The sequence below is a fragment of the Culex pipiens genome, chromosome 2 (assembly GCF_016801865.2).
Source record: "Culex pipiens pallens isolate TS chromosome 2, TS_CPP_V2, whole genome shotgun sequence".
Taxonomy (NCBI): Eukaryota; Metazoa; Arthropoda; class Insecta; order Diptera; family Culicidae; genus Culex; species Culex pipiens.
Window position 1 is genome coordinate 175,916,876 of NC_068938.1, and position 13,444 is coordinate 175,930,319.

Below are 13,444 nucleotides of genomic sequence, written 5' to 3' on the forward strand. Positions count from 1 at the left end.
TCCCTTAAAATAGATTGCTTTGAATTTTCATTCTATAATTTGATAATTCCCGTTCTCGACGGTCCCTTCAATATCGACAACGAGAGAGTCCACTGTAGTTTCACGACGGAATTTGCTATAAAATTGTCTAAGAGATATTGAAGATTGGTTGCTGAGATACAACGGCTTAAAGAAAAAGAAACAAGAAAAATGAAGTTTTCTAAGTATCACCCAAACAAAATTTCATTTAATTTTCCGATCTTTTTGGAAACAATATTTTGATTTTTTTTTAATCAAAACTAATATTGCAAATGGCGTGATATTGAATGTTTGGCCCTTTGCAAATGTTAGTCTTGTTATTAAAAAAAATTAAAAAACATTGTTGCCGAAATTGCTCCATTGGAAATAAAAACTCTAAAAATAGAACAAATAGCACATAAAACAAGAGAAGTAAAGTTTTTCGTAGAACACTCTTGAACACGGGAAAAATAAAAATATTCGAAAAAACATTTTGCATTACAGGGTTGAATCATCGCTGCCATCAGAAGACTTCAGAAAACCTAGGCCAAATCTTGGGATCGAGTTTCCTTCCCCGAGTTTGTCCGGAGCTTACATAAGAAAATGAGATGGAAACAACAACACCGCAGCGTTATACGTGGAAGAGTTGAATCATCATCAGCCGGGCAATCCGAGACTCTTAATCTCTGAAAGGGAGTAAGAAAACAAAAAACGACCAACGACCGAGCTGGGGATAGCAGGATGAGTCGCTGCAGCGCTGGGTGATTATCGCTACACGGGGTGATAAGTCCGAGAAATGGGTTTTAATAAAGTTGAAACGCTCTCGGTTGATGGGTCTTCGTTGGCTTTTTCTTGATCCCAACCGGCCTTCCACACGTGCAACGGTCCACGTAGCACACAAAAACAGAGACTTGCTCGACATTCGTGAAGGTCGTCCTTGAGCAGGGGGTTATACGAAAAGAGACTCAGGTACGATTTGAAGATGCGATGGAATGGATCTAGGATCTGGAATGTTGTTGAGCGTTGGAGTCGTTAATTATCAACTTTCGATCGGTTTCTTCTTCAACTAGACTGTTTTGTTTTTGCTTGACCTTCTGAAGCTTTGGACGTTCTCGATTGTTGTTAGCATAATTTTCAAGACATTTTTGTGTATTTTCCATCGAAAACTTTGTAAATTTCAGTTTAAAAAAAGAATTTACCAAGTCAATCCGCAAAAAGCCAATGAAATACGAAATATTATCAATAATTCCCCTATTATAAATCTCGCAGCTCTCACTCATTTGTGAGTATGTGTGAACAACTCCATCCATCAGCTGTTCAACCACCACCACCACCATTGGATAACGAACGATCGACGATGGAAAATTTCCAAAACCCATAAGCCTAAAACTGTTCAGCTGTGAGGCTGCGGTCTACGTGTTTTGGGGTGCATCGACGGTCGAGGTATCGGTCGTTCTGCTTTTGCCTGTGCCAGCCATGACGTGGAAAATTCCAGTGTTTTATTGCAGATACATGAAAAGGATGTTATTTTACGAAGACTACTTTAAGAGAGGAATAGCAAGATCTTTTACAAATTACTCTTTTAGAATTTATGGAATCGTTGAATCTATATTTTTCACAGCCACCAGTCCTTAAACTTCCCCAACTTCTTCAAGCTCAGACCAGCGTCGTCCCAAAATCGATAATGAACCATTTCATCGCATGCAACAAATGAGTGTGCCGTGTGGAACGTGTTTACGAGCTCCCCCGGGTGATGAATTACCGTTCCAGAGGACGCGGGGAAAATTCGCTTTTCCGTTAAGGTGACCCGTCCATCACACTTAAGGGAGTCCTCGGCGGGTTTGAAGGTGTCCAAAAAGGGAGTGGTTTTCAATTCGAGCGCGTCACCAGAAATGGGACTAGAAATGTTCTGGTTCTTATTTCTGCTGCTTTTATTTTTACTTTTTGCAATTGGTTGATGAATTATTAATGAAGGAATTTCCAGTGCCGCCACTGGCGTCGTTGGCTGGAATTCTGGGAGCAGCTACCTTGAGGTAAATGTTGATTTACGGGCAAATTTAGTGGGGAGAGGGGAGGGGGAACTCGGGAACAAGCAAATGTGGACATTTTTCCATGCTTAATTAGCTAAAGAGGATTGACGTGGCGTGGCGGTGAGCGAGGCGAAATGGAATTAAGGGAAATGCAAATTTCCCACAAATCCTTGATGGGAATGAAATTTGAACAATGGTGTGATGTGGAATGCAAAGTAAGGTTTTCCATGAATTGCTTTGAATTAAACTACATTAAAAAATAGGCTAGTGACAGAAAAAAAGCTCAAATATTTTTGTCTCAAATATGTCAAGCAAGTATTTTCAAGTGTTTTACTACCATCTGTTGAAATTTTATCTTTAACCTTTGGTTAGATTTTTTTTACAAAAGAAATGAATTATTTACAGAACTGTCCAGTATGGCCAAAAAGTATTTACAATATTTTCTCAAAAAAAAAAAAAAAAAACTCTGGATTAGCTTAGATTAGATTTAAATGTATATGTTCTCCTTACAAAGGCTTAGTTGAAAGGTTCTTCAAATTTCAGATTTTCAAGTTTAATATAATGGAGCAGAACTGTTTTATAAAAAAAAACATTAATAAAAAAGAATTCAATTAATTTGAATATTATTTCAATTCTTTAAAACGTTATGATCAAACAAGGCAATTTTTATCACTGGTTTATCCGTTAAATATTCCATAAAATGTTTGCAGCAGTCCATTCAAAAATTATACAAAAATATTCCAAAATCTTTAGGAGTCAATGAAAACAAACTCAAAAAAAATCAGTAATTATTTAACTTACATAAAAGCACATTAATTTGTATAATTTTAAATCGTTTCTCAAATAAAAGCCAGGTGCGGGTTTACTTCAGAAGGCAAAAGGCAGTTTTTAAAAAAGTCTCCATAGATGTCTATTTTTGCGAAATTTGTAAATTGAACAAATAACTGCCAAGATAGAGCATTGCATCAAAGAAACAAAGAGATTTATTTAATTTTCTCAGTGTTTTTCAATCAGCCCTGGTTTTATAACTTATATTATCTCGGCAATTTTTGGTCAGAATTTTAATGTAAATGTGAATTCTTTGTTTTATAATTGTATATAAAAATTTTATAATATTGGTCATTCTTTACAAATTTTCAAGAAATCGGAAAATGTTGTCGTGACCCCTGGCCACGATTTCAAACTTAATGATGGGTAATGATTACGTTAAGGTCAACTGTAAATATTCAATGAAGAAATAGTAATCAGGTAAACCCGAATGTTCATATTTGGTGGACCTTAGCTTTACAAAGATTGCCAGAAGATTTTTCTTCCAAAATATAATTTTATATTGAGGTTAAGGCGAAACACATTATGAATTGTTGACATCAAAAAATTAAATTACCTTACTGAGAATTTAAAAAACTCAAAAAAACTAGATTATGTGGATTGCTATGCTTGAAGAAGATATGGAAATTATATTTATCTTGAAAGGGCTTTTCCCTCTTAAAAATAATAAATAAAAAATAAACATTACATTTTCTTTTTGGTGCTATGTGTTAAGTTTTCGCGAAAAAACTGGATTTCCTCCTGATTTCTAGAACAAAGTACTGGATGTTATAGGCTCTTTCGAAAGAACACACAATTTAGAATCAAACTGCATCAATAACTCGAAATCGATTAAAATGCATATGGGACATTTATGCGATCATGGGCAGTATATTACTTTAAAGTTTTGTAAGCCTTAAGGCAGTAAAAAAATATATCTGTTCATGTTTTTCCGGGAATTTCAAATCAACAAAATCCCGGGAGCCAGATCTCCGGATAGATCCGGACAACTTTTTCATCAACATATTTAAGATCCGGCCTCTGAAATGTGTACAAATGACACTTAGGTGCACATAACTTTTGATAGGATTATCAGATCTTCAATCTTTTGGGCCTGTTGGAAAGGTCTTTTGATTACCTATCCAACGATGGGTCGCATGATAGATCCGGACAACTTTTTCATCAACATATTTGAAATCCGGCCTCTAAAATGTGTACACATGACACTTAGGTGCTCATAACTTTTGATAGGGTTATCAGATCTTCAATGTTCTGGGTTCACTAGAAAGGTCTTTCAAATACCTTTCTAAAAATGTATGATCAGACTCAAAATCGGACTTGCTTACAAAAACCACCCTTTTTACAATCTTTCAAACTTTAGCCAGAATCGTTTTTTTAGCATAACTTTTGAAATACTTATCAAAACTTCATAATATTAACTAGGATCTTGTGGGACCCAAAGACGGATCGAATGAGACCAGAACGGTCCAAATCAGTTCAGCCAGTCCGGAGATAATCGAGTGCATATTTTTCGGTGCACGGACTTACAGACATACACACGCACAGACATTTGCTCAGAATTTGATTCTGAGTCGATAGGTATACGTGAAGGTAGGTCTACGAGGTCGAATTAAGAAGTTTATTTTTCGTCATGAAGTTGTCATGAAGATCTTCGTGAGTATTTTTGAAATAGGGGCCATTCATGTGGACACTTTCTGGAATTATCATACCCGCGTGGGCAATCAATTTATGCAAAGTTTGTGATTCATTTGAAAAGGAAACTTATATCTTTGCAATTCTTTTTTGAATATACCTACTTACCTGCAGACTATACTGACAAATGGCCTACCCATCTATTGTCATCAGGCTTCAAAATGATGGAAAACAATTATGCGTTTTGTAAAACTTTTTATATTAAAATATTCATGAAATACAGGATTATCCGTAGGTATAATTTCTGAAATATACTACATTAGCGTGTCCCAAAAAAACACGAAGTCGAGGAATTCAATGTGCTCAGTTCTCAAATGATAGAAAATCATGTTAGAAACAACTCTCTCATACATGAAAACTTTCGGAAAAATCGTTTACCACGTTCCCTGGGCATTTTTTTAAAAAAAGTCAGTTTTTTCGACAATTTCACAAAATCTGCTTAGAAAAAATGGAAAATTTTATAATTTCAAATAGCCTATACCATTAAATGATGGTCTGTGGTCCAATAAACAAGTTAATGTATCGATTTGGCCTTTTAAAACCTTGTTTTCACTTTCCCGGTAGCTTTTATGTCGAAAAATACGAGTTTTTGCTTTACTTTTTTTCAATCTTTTCCCTCGGTATTGAACACAAAAATTTCCTCATATGTGAGAATACATGCATCTTGTAGGAAATTTTCCGCCGAAGATTTTCGTCTAAGCAACTTTGAAGTTTCATCAACTCTGAGCTGAGATATTCCAGTTTTTGTGAAGAAAGAATATTGAATATTTGAAAATGTTGATATTAATCATCATTGGCATACAATATTAAGGATAATTTAAGCCTAATTTGAAGTGCGGCTGTATCGCATCTGTTTTTAAACATGATTGGTTCATCCTTCAATACTAAGGGCCACCTGGTTTTGTTTTCTCATGGCACACTACGTGCTAAATCAATGAATTACTTTTAGCAAATAACTCATATTTAGAGCATTTTGCATTTAAACCAATCGATGCACGTTTGCTGTGTTTCCATGGATACAAATAAACAAATAACAAATCGATGCATCTGTGCTCTCTTATGCTATCTAGATAGGAAAACCAGTAAGCTTAGTACAAGAGCACAGAGGCATCGAAATATATGGTTCGATTGTACGGGGTTGGCAATTGTCCACGCTCCATCCAAAAAAGTTTTTTTTATGGACAATTGACCATGAGAAGGGGAGGGAGCTGAGATTTAAAAAAAATGTCTACGTGATTAATGGATGGATCCCTATAGAGTAAATTCCAAATATTAGTGATATTTTTAATTTACCTGAACATCGGATTTATCAACAGAAGTTAGAAGAAGGGAGTGTAAACGTTACGTTGTGGTTCAGATCACGGAAATGCGTACAATTGAACCTTATATTTGTTAATTGTTTATTTGTATCCATGGAAACACAGCAAACGTGCATCGATTGGTTTAAATGCAAAATGCTCTAAATATGAGTTATTTGCTAAAAGTAATTCATTGATTTAGCACGTAGTGTGCCATGAGAAAACAAAACCAGGTGGCCCTTAGTATTGAAGGATGAACCAATCATGTTTAAAAACAGATGCGATACAGCCGCACTTCAAATTAGGCTTAAATTATCCTTAATATTGTATGCCAATGATGATTAATATCAACATTTTCAAATATTCAATATTCTTTCTTCACAAAAACTGGAATATCTCAGCTCAGAGTTGATGAAACTTCAAAGTTGCTTAGACGAAAATCTTCGGCGGAAAATTTCCTACAAGATGCATGTATTCTCACATATGAGGAAATTTTTGTGTTCAATACCGAGGGAAAAGATTGAAAAAAAGTAAAGCAAAAACTCGTATTTTTCGACATAAAAGCTACCGGGAAAGTGAAAACAAGGTTTTAAAAGGCCAAATCGATACATTAACTTGTTTATTGGACCACATACCATCATTTAATGGTATAGGCTATTTGAAATTATAAAATTTTCCATTTTTTCTAAGCAGATTTTGTGAAATTGTCGAAAAAACTGACTTTTTTTAAAAAAATGCCCAGGGAACGTGGTAAACGATTTTTCCGAAAGTTTTCATGTATGAGAGAGTTGTTTCTAACATGATTTTCTATCATTTGAGAACTGAGCACATTGAATTCCTCGACTTCGTGTTTTTTTGGGACACGCTAATACTACATCCAAAGGAAAAATATATATCAAAATCTGCAACTGTGGATTTGCTGCAGAAATGTTCCATTTCATAACAGATTTTGCAGCAAGCCCATGTATCATTTATGCTCGTGTGTAAACATGTCGGCGATCTGCAGTTCTCACCAACACATATAATGCTGGCACGTCCCCAAACAACCCTTCAGAGAGAAGAATATGTTGGTGCTCTGTCCCTCGCAATTCTTCAAGCGTCCTTGCGCGGTGGTAGCGTGTCGGATCAACAATCAAGAAGTTGATGGTTCAATCCTCGTTCTGTTAAGATTTTTTTTCTGCAATACAACCAAACAGCAGATCTCAGTCAGAATCTGATATACTTTCATACAGCTATGCATCACAATCATGCGTACGCCGTTTGGCTGTATATTTATTTCTGAATTGGTAACTTTTTGCATTTCTTAATTAAAATGTTCACATTTAGAAAACTGTTATACTTGCACAGTTAGTTAAAGGTTAATCCGTCCACCGAAAGGAAGCAAAGGAAGCAATTTATTAACCGTCACTAACACGATCCAGAAGTTTGCCATAGTCTACACGCACAGTAACTTTCCGAGGGCCATCCCGGCGCGATGCGTGGGCGTAGAACAAGAAAACTAGAGAGAACAACTAGCGCATCGAGTCGAGGGATTTGCGTTTTCTTCTTACCAGAGTCTCCACCAAAGTTGTAAATATTCTCGATTCGTTGTGCGACCAAGCGACGACGACGACGACAGTCATAAAGTTCTTTGCGTCGTCGTTTTTCTGTGTTGACTCTTGGCATTTTCCTTCTCTATGCCGGAGGCCAAGATCCTTTTTCTTATTACTTTCCTCCCCGTCTTGGCGTCGTCGGGAAGAAGGGATTCCGTGTTTTAGTTTGTCTTTACTCACACTTTAGTCGCTCTATTGGTTAATTCCGGCGATGAAACCGAAAGTTGAACCAAGACCGAGTGAAGCCCTAGGAAGAAAAAACTTTCAAGAAGTTGAAAAACGAAGAAACCAAAAAAACTGTGAGTGTGGGAAGGAAATTAATTAATATCTCTCGGGTCCGTGGAGGAAACCAACAGTACTCTTCTTCACGTCTTGTTCCAAAAGATCTGGTACCACCGCGGTCGATAAGGTTGGCTTTTGCCTATTTTTGGGACTGTTTTTTTCCCGCATCCCACAGATTCGATCCTTGAAGACGATCCTTGGAGACTGTCAGCTAGCTAGGGAAACGAAAAAAAAAGAAAACTTTTTAAATGTTTTTAATCCTTGCGTCTTCCCGCGTCCTTCGGGGCAGGAAACTTTGACGGTCTTATATATTTTTAGTTTTTCTTTACCTGCAATTTGGTGATTTAAAAATAGAAAATGTTGACTCAATATTTTGTAATTAATCATCTCAATATATTCTGAGACGGTTGTTTGGACAGCAATTAGGCTGTATTTATGAAGTTTTTGAAAAGACTTTTTAGGACGTTAATCATTTTTTGGTCATTTTTTGAAAATTCGCTCTGAATTCGAAAAATATTTTCACGTACATTTTTTTTAAATTTAATCTTTGCTATGATAACTATTCTAGATTAGAGCGATAAACAAGAAAATGAGGACTTCTGCCCTAGGACATCCTTCCAGCTTCAAGACTCTTTTCTTTCATTATTTAGAACCACGTCTCAAGCTTCTGCTGGAACGTTTCTTCCTTCTTCGTGCCCCGGTCAATTGACTAACTTGGATTAAAAAGGACAACCAGTAGCTAAAGCGGCAGGACAGGACAGAGGGCAAAATTCCAAAAACACATTAGACCACATTAAACTGATTGTTTCTGGCACTGAAACGTGACATTTTGCGTCGATTTGGAGCGATCCATTTGAGAGGACCGGAAGATTCAGGCCACTGACGAACGTCGAAAAGTTTTCCACCGACAGACTGAACTGGACGAGCGGAGTTTTTCGAAGGCAATTAATAATTCAACATTATGAAGTGTCACGTGCGAGGCATTACGCGAGACAGAGAGATAGAGAGTTTGAGCGGCAGCATAAGTTTAACTTGTTTTTCTTGTTGTTTGGAGCTGGTTGACACGTCCCTAAGCTGGCAACAAGTTGACAAACTGTTCGATCCGAGCTACTTGTTAAGCGCTTGTTAAGTATTCTTAAGGTGTTTCTCGGTGCCTTCGACAAAGACCGATGACAGATTACGTATGCCGAAGGGAGAGGGACAAGTTTGTTACTTTGATTTTTAAGATATTGATTGATTTTGAGCAATTCAACCTAATTTGAACACAACCTTTAAACTCTATCCAACCAACCCTTCCCGTAAAAATCCTTAATTACCCCAAGAACATAACTCATCCCACCTCCCTTCGATCCAACCCAAATTAATCAGCTGATAGTCTCTAACTTCGTCTGTAATCCTCAAAGTGGAAACCAAACCGGGGCGACAGAGAAGGGACATTCCTAATAAATTAGTTCGTACGCCCCGAAAGGTATGGTGGAACCTACCTTCATAAATAAGGAATTCCAGATTCTTCCCCGTTTTGAAACCTTTGTTTCAATCTAGCCGAGAAGAAACCCCTTTCTATGATTTATGACAGCTGCTGCTGGTGGCAGTGTGTGAGAGACTCGTTTGCAGTTAACTCCTTCGGAAAGTGTGTTTACTTCACGGGGGTGAGGTGGTGGTGTTCGAGCGTAGTTCGACATATTCGTATTTGGGTCCCAGAATGAACGGTATTAGTCAAAGCTACTGTCTTCACCTTAATGAAGGATGGTTCTATTTTCTTGTTTCCAATTATGGAGAGCACAAAAGAGGGATGATTTTGATAGTCACTCTTTTGAAGCACTGAAAATAAATGTAATAATTTGAGGGATGTTTTGGGAGCAGGGATTAATTTTTGAAATTTGAAAAAAATAATTGATGTAAGTGTCTTTTACTAAATGAATGAAACAAAATTATCCATTTTGTGACGTGAATGCGTTTTTGTTGGTAAATTAACAAAGGGAAAAACATTGATGCTAAAATTTACTTTAACTTTCTCTATTTCTTATAGATTATTATTATAAATATTATTATTATTATTATTATTATGTATGGTGTGTTGTTTGTTTACTAAAAAAAATAACTTTTGGTTAAAAATATTGGTACGATTTTTATTTTTTACTTGATTCGTATTTGGGTAATTCTCCGCCAACTCACACAGCAGTTGCCCCGACCCCTCTTCGATTTGCGTGAAACTTTGTCCTAAGGGGTAACTTTTGTCCCTGATCACGAATCCGAGGTCCGTTTTTTGATATCTCGTGACGGAGGGGCGGTACGACCCCTTCCATTTTTGAACATGCGAAAAAAGAGGTATTTTTCAATAATTTGCAGCCTGAAACGGTGATGAGATAGAAATTTGGTGTCAAAGGGACTTTTATGTAAAATTAGACGCCCGATTTGATGGCGTACTCAGAATTCCGAAAAAACGTATTTTTCATCGAAAAAAACACTTAAAACGTTTTAAAAATTCTCCTATTTTTCGTTACTCGACTGTAAAAAATTTTGGAACATGTCATTTAATGGGAAATTTAATGTACTTTTCGAATCTACATTGTCCCAGAAGGGTCATTTTTTCATTTAGAACAAAATTTTTCATTTTAAAATTTCGTGTTTTTTCTAACTTTGCAGGGTTATTTTTTAGAGTGTAACAATGTTCTACAAAGTTGTAGAGCAGACAATTACAAAAATTTTGATATATAGACATAAGGGGTTTGCTTATAAACATCACGAGTTATCGCGATTTCACGAAAAAAAGTTTTGAAAAAGTTGGTCGTCATCGATCATGGCCGTTCATGGTCACCCGCGACAGACACGGACGACGAAACAAAGAGAAACGCAAAAAGTAACTTTTTCAAAACTTTTTGTCGTAAAATCGCGATAACTTGTGATGTTTATAAGCAAACCCCTTATGTCTATATATCAAAATTTTTGTAATTGTCTGCTCTACAACTTTGTAGAACATTGTTACACTCTAAAAAATAACCCTGCAAAGTTAGAAAAAACACGAAATTTTAAAATGAAAAATTTTGTTCTAAATGAAAAAATGACCCTTCTGGGACAATGTAGATTCGAAAAGTACATTAAATTTCCCATTAAATGACATGCTCCAAAATTTTTTACAGTCGAGTAACGGAAAATGGGAGGATTTTTAAAACTTTTTTAGTGTTTTTTTCGATGAAAAATACGTTTTTTCGGAATTCTGAGTACGCCATCAAATCGGGCGTCTAATTTTACATAAAAGTCCCTTTGACACCAAATTTCTATCTCATCACCGTTTCAGGCTGCAAATTATTGAAAAATACCTCTTTTTTCGCATGTTCAAAAATGGAAGGGGTCGTACCGCCCCTCCGTCACGAGATATCAAAAAACGGAACTCGGATTCGTGATCAGGGACAAAAGTTACCCCTTAGGACAAAGTTTCACGCAAATCGAAGAGGGGTCGGGGCAACTTTTCCCGATTTCGTGTGAGTTGGTAGAGAATTACCCATTTGTAGATTCCATATGTAATGTCTGCATCAAAATTTTTCATAACCTCATTTCACGAGTTAAAAAAAATGCGTTCCAAGAATTCTCACCATCCAAGTTTGCACCCGACGGCAAGCCCACCGCGGTAGTATAATTGCTCTCAGTTCTGCTGAATTTCACTTTGTTATCCGGTATTCAGACTGTTTGCTACCGCGTCAAATTAAGTTATGCACGGAAAATCGAACCAAGCATGGAAAAAATAATAATAAAATTAAAAGATTTCGAAAAATTTAACTAAACCAAAAAATGTATAACCATTGAAAAAGATTCAAAAAATCAATAAAAGAAATAAAAATTAAACAAAAACCATAAATAAATGAAAAAATATATATATATAAATATATATTAAAATTAAACAATTTATCAATTTCAACATAAGTGTACCAAAAAAATAGTAAAAAAAAACAAAATATGACTCAATATTAATATTTAGAATTAATCAAAAAGAATTATAATATCTGAAAAAATAAGAAAACATTTGAAAACGAATGCTATGTTTCGATCTAGTAATGCGTTTGAAGTGGCAATGTTGACATATTTGAGTGTTTTTTTAATGTGTTTGTCTGTAAAAGTGCGTGAATATTTAATTTTTAGATTTTTTATTAATATTTAAATTAATTTTATTCCGGCTTGGGTGCGATCCCAGACAGTCCCGGTGGCATTTTTCAAGACGAGATTTGTCTGACCACGCCTTCCGTCGGATGGGGAAGTAAATGTTGTCCCCGGTCTAACCTAGAGGGTTAGGTCGTTAGCTCAATCCAGGAAAAATAGTCGTCTCCCTGGATCCTGCCTCGGTGTTTCGTTGGCGGTGGCAGTGCGTGGCCGAATGGTTACGCTGTCCGCTTTGTAAGCGGATGATTCTGGGTTCGATTCCCATCTGTTGCAACCATCCATCGGATGAGGAAGTAAAATGTCGGTCCCGGCCTTGGCCGTTAAGTCATTCCAGGTGTAGGAGTCGTCTCCATGCCATAAGTACAAACAACACACCAAACCAAGCCTACTCCGGTGGAATCGCTGGCGGCGGTTGGACTCGCAATCCGAAGGTCGTCAGTTCAAACTCTGGGGTGGAAGGTTCCTTGGAGTAGAAAGAAGTTTGGGTGCTCTCCCCATTCAAGCCTTCGGACTCCTAGGTTTGAGCAGAAACTTGCAATAGTGACTACAAAAGACCCGGGGGTCGTTAATGTGGATGGTTTGATTGATTTTTTGTTTCGATGGCGAATTTGCTCTCGGTATTCGTAAGACGGGAGCAAATTTGATTTGCACCCTAACGCTGGAGATGCCCTTTGACAAATAACTTATTTGAAATAAGAGCTAAATCAACCTTAATAACCTTGCTGGAACTAGAAGTTCAGGTTTTTAAAGTGATTTTTTAACCAGCTGAGCAATTTTCTAAAATTTATATAATTGATTTTTTCATATATGGGTAATTCTCCGCCAACTCACACAGCAATTGCCTCGACCCCTCTTCGATTTGCGTGAAACTTTGTCCTAAGGGGTAACTTTTGTCCCTAATCACGAATCCGAGGTCCGTTTTTTGATATCTCTTGACGGAGGGGCGGTACGACCCCTTTCATTTTTGAACATGCGAAAAAAGAGGTGTTTTTCAATAATTTGCAGCCTGAAACGGTGATGAGAAAGAAATTTGGTGTCAAAGGGACATTTTTGTAAAATTAGACGCCCGATTTGATGGCGTACTCAGAATTCCGAAAAAACGCATTTTTCATCGAAAAAACACTATTTTTTTTAAATTCTCCCATTTTCCGTTATTTGACTGTAAAAAAATTTGGAACATGTCATTTTATGGGAAATTTAATGTACTTTTCGAATCTACATTGACCCAGAAGGGTCATTTTTTCATTTAGAACAAAATTTTTCATTTTAAAATTTCGTGTTTTTTTTAACTTTGCAGGGTTATTTTTTAGAGTGTAACAATGTTCTACAAAGTTGTAGAGCAGACAAATTACAAAAACAAAAATTTTAATATAAATACATAAGGGGTTTGCTTTTAGACATCATGAGTTATTGCGATTTTACGAAAAAAAGTTTTGAAAAAGTTACTTTTTGCGTTTCTCTTTGTTTCGTCGTCCGTGTCTGTCGCGGGTGACCATGAACGGCCATGATCGATGACGTCCAACTTTTTCAAAACTTTTTTTTTTCGTAAAATCGCGATAACTCGTGATGT